This window comes from Ceratotherium simum, chromosome Y, assembly GCF_057802395.1.
Source record: "Ceratotherium simum simum isolate JZ-2026a chromosome Y, ASM5780239v1, whole genome shotgun sequence".
Lineage (NCBI taxonomy): Eukaryota > Metazoa > Chordata > Mammalia > Perissodactyla > Rhinocerotidae > Ceratotherium > Ceratotherium simum.
In genome coordinates this window covers 1,162,400-1,173,661 of record NC_141941.1, presented here as the reverse complement: position 1 = coordinate 1,173,661, position 11,262 = coordinate 1,162,400, and the positions used below count along the sequence as shown (strand labels likewise).

The 11,262-nt window shown below is 52.5% G+C and overlaps 1 protein-coding gene across 1 annotated transcript in view; it reads left to right on the top strand.

Moving 5' to 3' along the window:
* The first annotated feature begins 203 nt into the window (after nucleotides 1–203).
* Nucleotides 204–11,262, top strand: part of LOC147911597 (S-geranylgeranyl-glutathione receptor P2RY8-like) — a 48,799-nt gene continuing 37,740 nt past the window's right edge. Inside the window, exon 1 of the mRNA XM_087427920.1 lies at nucleotides 204–430. The gene's annotated coding sequence lies outside the window, so the exon portion shown is untranslated. The remainder of the gene's footprint in view (nucleotides 431–11,262) is intronic.

Below are 11,262 nucleotides of genomic sequence, written 5' to 3'. Positions count from 1 at the left end.
CCGGAGGCTCGGGGCTGTCACCCTCCGGGGAGCACCGAGTGAGCGCCGACAGGAGGCGGGGCCCAGTGGGCTTGGCCATCAATGACGAGCGCCAACAGACGGTTTTACACAGGAAATTTCAAAACGGGTTTGCTCTGTACCTACCCTCCCTCCAACCGTGGCTGCCGGCTGGGAGGTGGACCTTGAAGTATTTGCATTTGGAGACGGCGGCCGGTCTGGCCATGCCCCCTTGGCAGCGTGCCGGAGATGTGGATCGGCCGCTGGGACGGGACCGTTTGCTGACACCGGCTTGTCCTGAGGCACAGTGGCCGGGATGCGGGCTTGCACAATGACGGTGGCTTCCTGAGAGGGGGCACCCTGCTGCTCGCCACCTTCTGATCCCTTCGTCTGCAGACGCTGGTCTCCTGGCTGCAGCTGCAGCCAGCTCCAGGTAAGTAGTCTGCTTTTTCGTTATTTTTGTGCATCGTCAGCAGTAAGGGAGGGTCAGGGTAGGGTCCTGGGGTGCAAAAGGGGGATTGCATGCGTCTCCCTCTCGCTGGTGCAGACACACCGAGAAAAAACCCCAGAAAGACTTTGCAGAGCCATCCAGCAGGGAAACGCTCAGATTTCTGGGCCAACAAGACCCTCTCCTTCCAAAACTCATCCAGATGGGAAAACTTATTTGTGTGCGGGGCAGCCCCCCACCCCATGGCAGGTGCACGGGGGCCCATGCCCTGAAGGGGTCCGCTCGGCGACCTGCAGGAACACAGCCGACCTCGTTGGCACCGGTTCGCTTAGAAACCCGGTTCTCTGTGCACTTTCAAAGCTGCCCCAAAACAGGGACCCACGTGCCAGCCGCAGGGCTAGTTTGGGAATTCCCGGCTGGCCGTACAAACAAGGTCGTCGGCAGTGGTTGTGGGTCACGCTGGGGAAGAGGAACTACAGAGCGCCTGTTCTGTTTCCAAACTGAAGCGAGGTTTTTTCTGTCCTTTCATGTTCAATGTGTGCGGTCAGAAGCAGTGCTGTGTGGCGGGGGCACTCGGCAGAAGCAAGCCGATCTTAAAAACGTGGTGAAGAAGGTGCCCTTCCCACCTGAATTGTGCATGCGGGGGGAACACGGGCGTATATTTGTCCTTAAGATGTTTCTGTGTTGTGAGAATGGAGTTTTTATTTGGGCATTGCCAGTGTTGGTGGAGGGAGGGGGTGTGTCCCGGGATGCTGCCCCCCGAATCCTGGCCACCCCCCTCCGAGAAGACAAAGGGGACCCAGGCAGTGGGAAGAGTCGGGAGGACGGGCGGACCCTCCAGACTGTGCTGTTGTTGTTTCTGCTGTCTTCTGAAATATCGCTGCTTAGCCTCGCTGACAGAGGGAGGCTCAGCCGGGGCCCCACCCAACCACACCTGAGTCTGTGTCTTCGTCTTAGGGACCAGGGGAGGAAACAATGGCTTAGTGACAGGGTGGCCGGTGACAGTGGGTAAACACCCACACCCGCCCCCCTGCAGATGCTCCTGACTGGGCAGGTGAGCCCTCCGTCCTTGGCGCCCAGCCCGTCTGTGTGCCTCCTCCTGGGGTGTGGCCATCCGGCTGGCAGAGCCATGTTGGGTAGAGTCTTTCCTTTCACATCTCGCTTTCTGTCCCTGGAGGCAGCAGTTGGATGGGCATGATCTGGGGACCCCGATGCTCACTTGGCACCTTGCTGTGATTCCCTGAGTGAGGACATTTGTCCAGGGCCCCCGGGAGATGACCCATGGCTGCCCCAGATCCTCCCAGCCCCTCCCTATGGCCAGTGCAATGCCGTGGGGAATGGTGACACTGTGAATGAGCAGAGAGCCATGCAGGATGGGCTCCCCCCAGTGAGTGTTCTGCAGCTGTGTGTCCACAGCCTCACCAGCTGGACAGATGGGTGGATGGACCTGAGGTCTGCCTTCCTATAAGAGAAAGCAACGGGTTTGGTGACTGTGTGTGCTTCTGAACTGTGCTCGAACCTTGGCGGCTGTGTCCCTGCTGGGACCTTAGGAGGGATGTCCATGCTGGGACCTCGGGGGGCCACGTCCGTCCTGAGACCTTGGATGGCCCCATCTGTGCGTGTCCGTGCCAAGACTTCAGGGGGGCCACGTCTGTGCTGGGACCTCAGGGGACCATGTCCGTGCTTGGATCTCGGGTGGTTGCAGCCATGCCAGGACCTCAGGGGGCTGCCTCCACCACTTTTGTGCCAGTTGTCTTGCTGTGGGGAATACGGCCAGGGCCAAGAGGGCAGACTGCCCTCGGTGCCATCCTTCAGGCCAGAAACTCACTCTCCCCAGCAATATATGGTCACTCTACGAAAGCAGCTCAAGGTTCTAGAGCAACAGTGTTGGGTGGAGGGGCTCTCTGAGCCAACACTTTTCACGCACCGATTGTATACACCAACACACGCCCTGCTTTCGGACCATCCCACTCAGTCCTAACCACACCATCCTCATCCCCACGTTCCAGATGGGGAAACTGAGGCTGGAAGAGGTGAAGGAACTCATCCAAACACACAGAGCCACTGAGGGGCAGAGCAGGAATCCGGAACCACACTTTCGGCCTCCAGGGCCCTCTTGCTTAACCCAGTGCCTGACCGCTGTCCTGTCATCCCCTTGTTTCAAGCATTGGACAACTCACCACGTGCTGGGCTCGGTGCTGAGTGTTTCTGGGGAACAGGAAGACAAAATAAAATTGTGCAGACTCAGGATCCAGGCCCTGAGCGTTCAAAGCAGGAAGAAATCCAAGAGGGCTTCCTGGAAGTGGTGGTGCTTGCCAGGGCCATGTGGGTGTAGAGCTGCAGCAAAAGGGACACCGTGAACGGGAGCAGGGGCAGGCTGGGGTGTGTGTTCTGGGTGGAGGGAGCGCTGGTGTCCACAGGGCCCAGGGTAGCCCCAGGAGGGGGGTGAGACTTCAGCAGCTGGCCCGGAAAAGCCATGGAAGCTTCTGGCACTGCTGGTAATGCTGGGACTATGTTTTGGAAAGACATCTGTGTGAGGTGTGATCCAAGTGGCTGGCGGCCAGAGCAGAAAACGCCCTAGAGCTGGAATCTGTGGTTTGCTGACCGACGAGGGGGGCTGGACGCGAGGGGAGGGGTCCAGGGTGACTCTCAGAGACTGTGAGGTGGGGTGACGTGGACCGAGGCAGGGCGGCCGGCCAGGCTGGGCTGTGTTTGTTGAAGATGGTGACTTTGTGCAGAGGCTGTTCTGGCCGGACCCCCAGGGACGCTTATGAGTGGGTGGTGGGCTGAGAGTGGGGATCCCGGGCTTTGAGCAGTCATGGGGCGACCTGGGTGTTGTTTATGGGGGTGGCGCAAGCATGGAACCCCTGATGGAGAGAGGGAGTATGGGAGGAGAGGGACAGTGAGGTTCTTGGAGAAGAATTGAGTGTGAGATACTCAGGGCTGGGGCACGCCCTCTCTGATGTGACACTAGTGGGTTAGTGTAATTACCTGGGTTAATTCTGTCATCTCCCCTCACCAGATGCCAGCAATAACCTCTCCCCTGAAGTTGAGACAACCAAAAATCTCCCCAAATATTGTCTAGTGTCCCCTAGGGGGAGAGACAAAGTTACCCCTGGTCATGAACCCCTGTGATAGATGATAGAGAAATAGAGAGATGATAGAGAGAGAGAGAGGAAGAGAGTGTGAGAGAGAGATGATAGACAGATGGATAGATAGATAAATAGATGATAGATTAGATAGATAGATAGATAGATAGATGATAGATAGATAGATAGATGATTGATTGATTGATAGACACAGAGTCTTTTATGCTAGATCAGAGTTTCTCAACCTCAGCATCATGGACATTCAGGGCTGGACCATTCTCTGTGGTGGGGCCGTCCTGTGTACTGTGGGGTGTGGAGCAGCATCCCTCGTCTCCACCCCCCAGTTGCCAGGAGCACATCCTCCAGTTGTGACACCCAAAACTGTCTACAGACATCACCAAGTGTCCTCTTTGGGACAGAATCACCCCCAATTCGCAACCACTGGGGGAGAGGGCAAGAAGGAGCAAGGAACAAAGCAGCCATGGGGCTTGGAGCAGAAGCAGGACCATGTCTCATCCCCGGGGTCTCAGAGAGAGAACTGGGTTGGGTCAGGACATTCTGGGCCACGTCTTCCCATTTCCCAAACTTTTGCTGCATGGTCTTGTTTCTATAATAAATAACTAAAATGTAAAAGGCACAGTTAGAGGGCACAGAGCTAACGTGTATAGAATAAGCAGATATGCCTCTTGCAGGCCACATCTTGGGGGGAAATGGGCCAGGATTTACTCCCCCCATCCCTACATGAGGGGCATGTCATGCCACGGTGTGTGCTTGTCATCCTTTTGGTACACGATTATCTGCCTGAGAACCAAACACTGGCTCCAACAAGCGGCATCTTTACTAACAAAATGGGAACAATAGGAAGACTCTTTTGTAATATCCCGTGGTACAAAGACAATGGAGGAAGTGTGTGGATTAGGAGACGTGGCTCCCCCCCTGCTGGGTCACTCACTGCTGCTGACGTGGCCCATCCGCCAGCATGTGAAGGCTCCTCTGAGTGCCCTGCGGGGGGAGGTGTGGGTCTCCAGGTGTTTATCTGACATGCACGTGTGCTGGGGGCAGAACAGGGCAAGGCCACCCCTGCACTCAGGACAGGGAGAGACCAGCAGGCACATGGGATAGAGTGGGAGATAAACCCTCAGTCATGGCCACAGGGAATGAATGGGCAGGGTGTCTGCGTATGCTGCAACCTTGTATATGAGAGACTAGGAGAAATTATCTTGGGCTCAGTAACCATTTGTTGGATGGATGGATGGATGGATGGATGGATGGATGGATGGATGGAAGGAAGGATGGGTGAATGGATGGATAAATGGATGAAGTGAATTGATGGGTGGGTGGGTGGATGGGGAGGTGGATGGGTGGGTGGATAGATGGATGGATGGGTGGATGGATGGATGGAAGGAAGGAAGGATGGATGAATGGATGGATAAATGGATGAGTGAATGGATGGGTGGGTGGATGGGTGGATGGATGTGTGGGTGGATGGATGGATACATGGATGCGTGGGTGGGTAGATGGATGGATGGATGGACAGATGGATGGATGGATGAGTGGATGGATGGGTGGGGGGATGGGTGTGTGGGTGCAAGGATGGGTGGATGAGGGGATGTGAGGGGGATGGAGAGATGGATGGGTGTGTGGGTGCATGGATGGATGGATGAATGGATGTGAGGTGGATGGATAGATGGATGAGTGGGTGGGTGGATGGATGGATGGATGGGTGGGTGGGCGGATGATGAAGGAATAGATGGATGTAACAAGAGAGGAGGCTTGTCCCCAGTTAATTCCCCTGAATTACTTTTCTAAGCTGTCATAACAAATTACCACAAACTGGGTGGCTTAAAACCACAGGAATTCATCCTCCTCCAGTCCTGGGGACCAGGCGTCTGAGATGAAGGTGTTGCAGGGCTGCACTCCCTCTGGAGGCTCCAGGGGAGGGTCCTTCCTGCCTCTTCCAGCTTCTGGGGATCCAGGCGTCCCTGGGCTGGTGGCCGCCTCCCTCCCGTCTCTGCCTCCGTCTCCACGTGGCTTCTCCTCTCTGTCTGTGTCTCTCTGTGTATCTTCTCCTCTTCTTATAAGGATGTCAATCATATTGGATTAGGGCCCACCCCGACTCATCTGAATTTACATCTTAACTGCATCTTCAAAGACCCTATTTCCAAATAAGGCCACCTTCACAGCTACCAGGCATTAGGACTTCAACATATCTTTTTGGGAGTCACAACACTCCTCAAACAAAACCCTGCAGTCCTCATCCTGATTAGAGGAGGAGAGAGGGTGTGGATGGGTGGAGACCTGGGGCCCCCGCTCAGATGCCCCCCACTACCGCTCACCCAAATTCCCTTACTAGGTCACAGATCTCCCCTGAAGGGCTGCTGGAGAGTGGAGCTGCCCCCAAAGCTCACGCCTTCTTGAGCATCTGCACAGGGCCCACCTGTGTCCCCACTGTGCAGAAGGAATGGGGGAAGACAACTAGCTCGTGTGCAAGCCTACTGTGTGCCCAAGGGGCTCCCTGGATGCTCTCCAGGGAGATCATGGGACCCTCACAGGAACATTGCAAGACCCAACTCTGCATCGCCACCCTGGTGCTGATGAGGAAATGGAGCAGGGCTGAGAATAGGGTCAAGCACATGAGGCCCTCAAACACCACAGACCTCAGTCATCAAAGTAAATACTGTTGTCTTCACCTTTTTTAATGTATCGAGGAGAAATTCACATCACATAAATACACTATTATAAACACAATCCAATGGCATTGAGCCCATTCACCATGGTGGGCAACCACCACCTCTATCCAGTTCCAAGACACTTCATCACCTCCGAGGGAAACCCTGTACCCATCAGCAGTCACTCCCTATTACCCTCCCCACAGCCCCTGTGAATCACCAACCTGCAATTGTTTTCAGCTCGGAAAGGAAGGAAGCTCTGACACACACTACAATGTGGATGAACCTTAAAAACATAATGCTCACTGACAGAAGCCAGACACCAAATGTCACATGGTGTGCAATTATTCCATTTATATTAAACGTCCAGAACAGATAAGCCAATAAATACCATTTAATGCAATGCTTTCACAAATGCAAATTAACGCAGAAATCACATGATGAACCAAACATTAAAATTTCAAAAAAAAGAACAGCGTCACACAGAGACCTATTGGAGAGTGAGGCAAAAGGAAAAATTGTGCTTCCATATATACATCTCCTTATGAGTTTCTTTAATGGTAAATTTTTGCCAGACTATTGAACAGTTGAGAGAAGACAGAAACATTGAAAAGTAGGTGTACTGAAGCTCACAGTATTGTGTTAAGTTTAAATAGTTTATTGGTATCCAAACTAGAGTTTACAATAAGTTGACTTTTCTGGCTTTCATGAGAGCAAATGCATCAATAATATATTCAAAATCTACTTCTACTATAATATTGTGGGGGAACCGAACTGTTAAAATATATAAAAGCGGATCCATAGGATGCTCATGTATCCCTTGCCTCAGGCTCTCACGTGGCTCCACATGGCACTAAAGCCAACGCTAGCTGGGGAGCAGAGCCTGGAAAGCATCTGGCCAAACCCTGGGGTCTTCCTTTCCCAGCCCAGACCTCCATGGAGGCATCAACCAGCCAGTAGGAGATCACCAGAGGCTCGAACCAGAACTCATTTGTGACTCTTTGTTACAGCAACTACAGGAAACTAACAAAAATTATCATTATCATGAAGATACGACAAGTCGCAGTGTGTGGCATAAAACCGAAGCAGCCAACACAGGCAAATTCGTAGCCTTGACGGCATTCATTGGAAAAGGAGAACAGTTGTAAGTCTATGGCCCAAGGTTCCAGCTCAAAACCTAGAAAGAGTTTCTCTTCCGAGATCAAATCCAAAGAAAGTAGAAGGATGGAAATGCTGAAGGTCAGAGACCAGTGAAACAGAAAACAAATGTGCTCTAGAGAAAAATCCGCAAGAATAGTATCCATCTCATGCGGTCACCTTTACGGTTGAATAAGATGCATTTGTTCAGTGCTAATGGATAATAAGTACTTGACAAATGTCACTCTTATTGGGGGTTTATCCCAAATTATATGGGATTCCCAGTTCTAGGTGCTTAACTCAGATAAACTCATAAAACCCTGATGACATGCCTCTGAGAAAGTTACCAACATCACTTTACACATGGGGAAACTGAGGCACAGAGAGACAATGTCATGTTTCCAAGGTCACCCGGCCGGTCAGTGGTCTATGCTCCCTGCTTTTATTACTGCTATTATCATTTATTATTATTGCTCCATACATAGGGATTCTGAGCAATCTGATGACTGTATTTAAAGCTAAGTACCCATCTGTGTGGGGGTGATGGAAACATTCTAGAACTAGACATGGTCGCGTAACATGGTGCATGCACAGAATGACAGTGAATCATTCACTTTAAGACGGTGCATTCTATCTCAATTTTAAAATAAGGGAGGAAAAACATAACTGTCCGAGGCCCCGTGTCTTACTTCCTCATCCCGGCTATAAACAGTCTCTGCAGGACGTGCTGCTAGCCGAGCTGGGTCCTAGAGGTTCTGAGTCACCCTTGCAGGAAGCCAGTGAAGGGGCGTTCCGAGATCCCCACCGCAAGGTAGCTGTCCCTGAACCCCGGCTGGCCGATTTCCTTCACCAAGCACAACTCCCTTCTAAATAAACACTGCCATGGCCGTTTCTAAACAATCATGCAAATGATGGACGGGCCAGGTTTCTGCACGTGGGGCTGTGGGCAGTGCGTGGCACAGCATCCCCCTGGCTGTGGCTCCAGGATGAGCCTCCTCACAACCCGGTTTTGTGCTAGCTGCTCTGTGATAAAACATCAGGCTCTGTGCACGTGGCTGCTGACGAAAATGGACCACAAGGGAGAGACAATGGGGGCCGGAGAGATTATTGGGGGTCAGAGAGCCTACTGGGGATCAGGAGATGATTGGGGTACCAGAGAAAAATTTGGAGAACAAAGAGATTATTGGGGTACCAGAGAGAAGTTTGGAGAGCAAAGAGATTATTGGGGTACCAGAGAAATTATGGGGGACCAGAGAGAGTTTGGGGGACCACAGAGAGTTTTGGGGACCAGTGAGAATTTTGAGGACCAGACAGGGTTTTGGACTACGATAAATATTATTGGAGTATCAGAGAAAATTTGGGGCAATGAAGAGACTATTGGGGGACCAGAGGAATTATGGGGGATCAGAGAGAGCTTTGGGGACCAGAAAGTTTATTGGGGTACTGGAGAAGTTGTGGGAGACCAGAGAGAGTTTGGGGGACCAGAGAGCATTTTGGGCACAAGACAGGCTTTTGGAGGACCAGAAAGATTTTTGGAGTATCAGAAAACTTGGGGAAATGAAGAGTCTATTGGGGGACCAGAGAAATTATGGGGGACCAGGGAGAGTTTCGGGGACCAGAGAGACTTTGGGGGACCAGAAGTTCAATAAACAAGAAAGTTTATTGGGGTATCAGAGATAATTTCGGGAAACAGATTATTGGGGTCCATAAAATTATTGGGGACCACAGAGACTTTGGGGGACCAGAGAGATTTTAGGGTGACCAGAAAAATTATTGGGGTACCAGAGAAAATTCGGAGGATCAGAGAGAATATTGAGGGCCAGATATATTATTCGGAGACCAAAGAAGCTTTCGGGGCCAGGCAGATTATTGGGGGGCTAGAGAGATTATTGGGGGCCCGACAGATTACTGGGGACACATGCCAAAGATTTCATTTTCACTATCCCCCATTCGAGGAGCTCACTTGGGTCACAGTGATGGCTGAGTGCACTTTTTCCTGAGAACATTCATGGGCCGTGTGTGCCCGGGCAGAATAACCCCACTTGGAGGGTGTGGTCTGTGCCCGAGCCCCACACACTGATTAGCCCCAGATCCTCTTTTCCCACTGAAAGTTGTTTCCATTTTGCTAAGAGCCTCTGACAACTTCCCTAGTGCCTTATACTTGGTCCTCAGGCTCCGGGGGACGGAACGTGGACCCAGGCTACGTGCTGAGGGCTTCCCGTAGGGCTCTGGGGTGCAGCAGGGACTGAGTGGTTCCTGCGTCCCTGCCCGGTGTCCTCTTCCGTGTGAGGGGTGACACCTGCATGGCACACTCAGGGCTTGTCCTTGGAGGTCCCTGCCACCCTGAATGTCCAGGTTCATACCCACCAGGCACAACCCGGCCCCAGCCTGACACCAGTATTCTCACCTGTCTACCAGGTGCGCCCAAGTACCCTTCCCCACCTCCTCACCACTCACCTAGCACCCAGGGTCTCCGTCCTGTCCCCTGGCTCTGTGACCACTTCCTCTGGGAAGCCCATGCTACACTGGGATACAGCCCACCATGTAACACCCCTGGATGGCAAGGCCCAGGACAGGTCCCCATACAAACAGAGAGTGACCGTATGACCTGGCAAATCCACTCTTAGGCATATACCCAAGAGAGTTCAAAACAGGGACTCAAATAGATACTTGTACACCCACATTCATGACAGCATGATTCACATCAGCCAAAAGGTGGAAAGACCCCAAATGCCCATCAACCGATAAACAGATAAACCAAAACTGGTCCATCCATACAGTGGAATATTACTCAGCCATGAAAAGGAGTGAAGCTCTGACACAGGCTACAACATGGATGAACCTTGAACACATGATGCTTGGTGAGAGAACCAGACACAAAAGGCCACATAGTGTGTGGTTCCATTTATATAAGAGGTCCAGAACAGGCAAATCCACAGACAGAAAGGGGATCAGTGGTGGCCAGTAGGAGGGGTAATGAGACAGTGGGGGGATGTCCTAGTCAGCCTGGGCTGATATGACAAAATACTATAGATGGGGCAGCTTAAAAAGCAGACATTTATTTCCATAGTTCTAGAGTTTGGAGTCTAAGATCAAGATTCCGGCAGATTCTGTGTCTGAAGAGAGCCTGCTTCCTGGTTTGCTGTGACCTCTGTGGTCACTGCTGGGGGAGGGGGTGAAGAGATCAGGTGTCCACAAACAGCGGCCGCTGATGGCCTGACTTGACCTGTGGGTTAAAGAGAATGGTACTTCCTGTCCAGCTGTTGGGTGTGGGGTGAGAAGCCATCCCCATTTGCCCGGGAAGCAGGGCGCTCTTGGGAGGCAGGACTTTTGGAGCTAAAATGAAGACAGTCCTGGAAAATGGGAACACGTTGTACACCCAGCAGGGTGACAACCCTGCTGTAGGAGGTTGAGTAGTGGCCCCCCAAAAGATATGTCCACGTCCTAAAGCCCTAGTACCCAGGAACGGGACCTTGTTTTGAAACAGGGTCTTTGCAGATGTGATTAAGTGAAGGATGGAGAGGAGGTCATCCTGGAGGAGGGTGGCCCTAAATCCAATGACAGTGTCCTCATCAGAGACAGAAGAGGAGACACAGACACAGAGGAGAAGCCACGTGGAGACAGAGGCTGAGATGGAGGGAGGCGGCCACCAGCCCAGGGACGCCTGGAGCCCCAGAAGCTGGAAGAGGCAGGAAGGACCCTCCCCTGGAGCCTCGGGAGGGAGCGCGGCCCTGTGACCCCTTCATCTCAGACGTCTGGGCTCCAGGACTGGGGGAGGAGGAATTCCTGGGGGTTAAGCCCTGCAGTGTGGGGTCATCTGTTACGACATCACAGGACACTCGTACACTAGGTTACCCTGGACACGACACCTTCAAGCCGTGTGACCACCAGGCAACCTCCACGTACTTCTTGTTTTTGCTCA